The following is a 4,980-nucleotide window of genomic DNA, read 5'->3' on the forward strand; positions in this document are numbered from 1 at the left end:
TTAGTCTCAAATGGCATGGCCACACCGTTTGGAATTAAGGCCAAGCGGTGTGGCCATGCCGTTTGGACTTTGAACTTGAAAAAAAATGGTTTGTCTGTTTGGACTTTGTCCCAAAGCGGCATGGACGAACCGTTTGGACTTTGTCCCCAAGCGGCATGGCCACACCGTTTGGTACTAAAAGCCAAGCGGTGTGGCCATGCCGTTTGGGACAAAGTCCAAAGCGGTTCGCCATGCCGTTTGGGACAAAGTCCAAACAGACAAACCAAAAGTCAACGGCATGGCGGAACCGTTTGGACTTTCAAAGTCCAAACGCATGGCCACCCGTTTGGACTTTAATCCCAAGCGGTGTGGCCACACCGTTTGTCCTTAGTACCAAGCGGTGTGGCCATGCCGTTTGGGACAAAGTCAAACAGAACCGCGCCATTTTTTTGCAAGTTCAAAGTCAAGCGGCATGGCGGACCGTTTGGCCTTAGTCTCAAAGCGGCATGGCCACACCGTTTGGTACTAAGGACAAGCGGTGTGGCCATGCCGTTTGGACTTTGAACTTGCAAAAATGGTGTCTGTTTGAACTTTGTCCCAAACGGCATGGCGGACTTTGGACTTTGTCGGGCTCGGCACACCCGTTTTTGGAACTAAGGCCAAACGGTGTGGCCATGCCGTTTTGGACAAAGTCCAAACGGTTCGACCAGCCATGCGTTTGGGGACAAAGTCCAAACAGACCGCCATTTTGGCGCCAGTTCGAAGTCCAAACAGACCGCCATTTTTGCCGCAAAGTTGAAGTCCAAATAGACCGCGCCATGCGTTTTCTAATGCAAGTTCGAAGTCCAAACGGACCGACGACGCCATGGCGCTTAAGTTCAATTGCTAGATTACTACATTCTTGTAAGCATTTCAACCCGATCAAGCAATGTATGGCTCATGCTTTCGCTAAGATCTGAAATTAGACAACCAATTTGTATACAAGCATTACTTTGTTATAATGCTTGTATACAATAATCGAATGGTTGTAATATTAAATGTTCCATTTAATATAATTGTAGCTAATTTACTCGGGTATAGCCGTTATGCATTATAGGACACATTTCTCTCTTTGAAAATTACCTCTTGAATATACTAAATAAGCACGGGTGAGAATGCCAAGCTTTCGGATCATAATTTCAAGATGGTGGTTGTTATGCTATCAAGGTCTTACTCTTATTCCTTGCCAATCTTATTAATGAATTCATCACATGAACAAGGTTGATAATGCCCCGGAATCCCTATACATCAGTTTGTCACTCTATTTTAATCACCCGAGAGATTGTGGCGAAAAGCATATATGGAAACATACATCCGCGTAGAAATAATTCAGTTATAAGACCATCGAGCCCGACATGATTTACAAAGAAGGAAGGAAGAATTGTACTTCCATTATTTCAAAGTAAAACATATGAGTCCACAAAACTGAAGTAAAAGCTGGATTATCATATTTTTACATATTGATCAAGAACATAAAACCATATGGAGGTATCGAAGTTACAAATGTCTTAACCCTTTTCTTTGGTAATTTACCACGAAGATAATCTTTGACAAAACCCAAAAAATAACAGACTTATGGACACCACCTCTCACACCTGACCTTTTCCCTACCAACTACGGCTTTCATCATGCTATTATTATACCGTCGAGAGCACCCCGATGCAGTGCGGCATCGCATCAATTTCATCACCGTCCTCCATTTCGAGCTACAAACAGCATAACATAAAATTCAAATTTCAAATGCAAAATCATGATTTCTAAGATTTTCATATATATGCCATTGTCCAAAAATATCAAACTCATAGTTTGGGAAATTACTGCTCATGAGAAGTGGCAGTTTCACATTGAGTAGACTAACTACACTCTAGACCCGAGGAATACATTAAGTAATTCTTTGCATCATGAGAAACACCACTGTTACATGACCTAATCAAGACTTAACACTATCATATTTAAGTGACTGCAATGACAATTTGCCAAACTAGCTATGTTTTCTAAGACCCTAGCAAGTCCTCAAACTTTGTCGTTATATGTCTACTAAGAAAAGATCCAACTAATGTCGAAAAGGTCGCGAAGTTCCTCCTTTTTAAGCATAAAACACTATTGTTGATGCCATTGAACAGCCGGGTGTCTATTTCAAACTCAAAAGTGGTGGTGCTAGAGATAACTAAATCATATGAAGTTAATAATCTCTATCTTTTCTCCAATTTTCCCTCTTCATATGTGTATTGTGTATGAGTTTTATCTATGTATATGCTTTCTTGGGGGCCACAAGCTGCAATCCTATGCTCAACATTTTCAAGAGCAAAAAATGAAGCAATTGACAGATACTAGGGAAGTGACTATATGGACACCTACATATAGGACAATGAGACTCTCCCATTCCACTCATTGCCCAGTGGACACACCAAAAACAAGATATATGGCCACAAGCTGCAATCCTATGCTCAACACACCAAAAACAAGATATATGGCCACTAAACCTAAACCCTAAACTAACCAAACTCAACATACCTAAATCCTATGCTCCTTCCGCGATATCGTCCATGAATGAACTTGCACGGGTCAAATTGTATGCCTCCATGAACTGGTTACATTGCATCCTCTGGAATCGCAGATCCCACCCAATTCAGGCCCTTGATTGAGCAAGCGAGAAATTTCATCGGCTTGACGAGTCTTTGTCAAAATTAAAACACAAAACTACATTAGTATATACATTTACATTTATAAAATACCAAAACAAAACAAAACAAAATAAAAATTAACGTTGTAAGATATTAACTCACGGATTATGATATGGAAGACTCGTAGGGAGTAGTGACTAAGATGATCGGGGTTTATCATTCTCATATGACTATTGTTTTTTGTACCAACTCATGTATCTACTAACACACTCCCATGGATAAGGCGGAATGGGTCCGCGTTGTTCAAGTTGAATCAAGTGATTACGCCAATTACTCGATGGGAAGGCCTTGATATTAAATTTTACATCATACCAGCGTCCGAGGTAGTTAGGCGTCGAGCTCTTTGGTTTTGGGGATCGAGGGTACAAACTGCATATGACCCAACTGGCCTTTAACCCTCGCAAACATTTATCTTTCGCTTTCGACATTATCAAGAAAGCATATAAATCCCTCGAAAAATGCTATTTCATCCACCGGCCGTGTAGCTCGGACTTCAACATAGGGATACCATTCAACCTGTCAAATAGCATATGATCGAGGAAATTAATCATTAATCACATACTAATAATATTAATTAATAAATAAAACTATTTACATACAAAAATACTTACATCGGTACAAGTCATATTATCAATGGTGGCTCGGGTATACTTCAATGCAGCTGTTGTGCTAGCATAAAAAGATTGAGTAACTGAGTACCTATTAGCACGGGACATGCTCAAATGATAGTCCTCATTTGGGTATGGCCTGAACACTGGGAAGTACTCATAAATCCATGCCTACATTAATATAGACACCGAGTTAATATTGTAATAGATAGATAAAATTGACATTGAAAAGAAAAACAAAAAAACTAATACCTGTAGGAGAGTGAAATAGCCTGAAACACCCTTCACCTTGGCACTTGTGGCAGTCCCAAGACCACATACAAAGTAAGCCGGTAAAGGCTGCACCCAGCGTAGTCTCGATCTCGGCAAATTTTGAAAGCGATCTCGGATAACAAGCGGGAACTGCGGTTCGGGCGATGTCGGTAAAGGCGGTACATCCAAAGAAAAATAACGGATAAGCTCTCACAAAAAACTGCACCTCTTTTGGGTTGGCGCTTCTTCCAAACAACCCCATTTTCATCAAGTAAATCTTCATCTCTTACCTTCCCAAAGAAAAACTTCTTCATCAAGAAATCCATCCTAACTTTGGAAGTGAACTTATTGGATTTCATCTCCGCATCTATCTTATCCATGGGTATGCCAAGATTTTTGTGGAGAAGTCTTTTTAATCTGTTCAAAGTCAAATCGGTGTCCCCGATCAACGCTTTGCCTCGATCGAACTCCTAAGAGTTGGGAAACATCGTCAACGTGATTGTCATCTAAAGCCCCACGGCATATGAAGCGTGTTGGTCTCTGGATGCCACCTCTCCACAAACGCGAGAGACCAACACGGGATCGATGCCTGTATACATACACCTAAGACCCGAGCACATAAGCCGGTCCTTTGAAGCTCCGCGTGAAAAGTAGAAACGGTCGAACACTCTCCTCGATATCCCATTGTACCAACTTGTTGAGGTGCCCATGGCACTTCAACACCCTCGCTCGCCCTAAAACAACAAAAATTTAGTATTAATGTATGCACAAGTTTAAGTAATACAAAATTTAAATACTAATAGACACTATATGATAATATTACCTGCCCCTCCCAAACATCGCGAGCTCGTGCCTTTGCATAGTCATACAATAGATGTGACACCGCGAGGGCCACCTCCATAAACACCTCTCGGAACTCCAAGTCATTGTTGGACTTTCTCACAATATTCAGCGGAGGTGCAGTGCACGGGACTTCGGGGACTTCCTCGTCATCATCCTCCTCCTCCTCCTCATCCTCCGCGTCCTCCTCATCCTCCGTCGTCATCAACACCCTCTTCGTCATCTTCTTCATCATCACCTACAGCTACACTCTTCCCACTTCCCACGATCCATATTTACATCATCTATCATCTACATCTTCATCTTCATCTAAATCTAAATCTAAATCTACATCTACATCTACATCTAAATCTACATCACTCATAATTGTTTGCTTTCTTCTCTTTTTTGATTTCCTAACTCTACACCACTTACTACATTCTTGGGATCATCCGGCTTTCCGATCCCTCTACGGACCGATGCGAGGTAGTTGTTGCCCTTTCTCTCTCTTTTCTCGGGCTCCTCGCTGACCCGAACTACTACTCCCCCACCTAACAACTTCTTAGCACCCGTGAAAACACTTTTTGCTGCATTCTTCA

General features: G+C 41.6%; 1 long non-coding RNA gene across 1 annotated transcript; it reads right to left on the reverse strand.

The window, feature by feature from the left end:
- Positions 1 to 3,122: 3,122 nt before the first annotated feature.
- Positions 3,123 to 3,625, reverse strand: LOC147499230 (uncharacterized). The gene is made up of 3 exons (XR_015194457.1): positions 3,563 to 3,625; positions 3,314 to 3,481; positions 3,123 to 3,218 (listed from the first exon to the last, which is right to left on the reverse strand). It is a non-coding gene; the product is annotated as an uncharacterized LOC147499230 (long non-coding RNA).
- Positions 3,626 to 4,980: the final 1,355 nt, after the last annotated feature.

This window comes from Coptis chinensis, chromosome 5 (assembly GCF_015680905.1).
Source record: "Coptis chinensis isolate HL-2020 chromosome 5, ASM1568090v1, whole genome shotgun sequence".
Lineage (NCBI taxonomy): Eukaryota > Viridiplantae > Streptophyta > Magnoliopsida > Ranunculales > Ranunculaceae > Coptis > Coptis chinensis.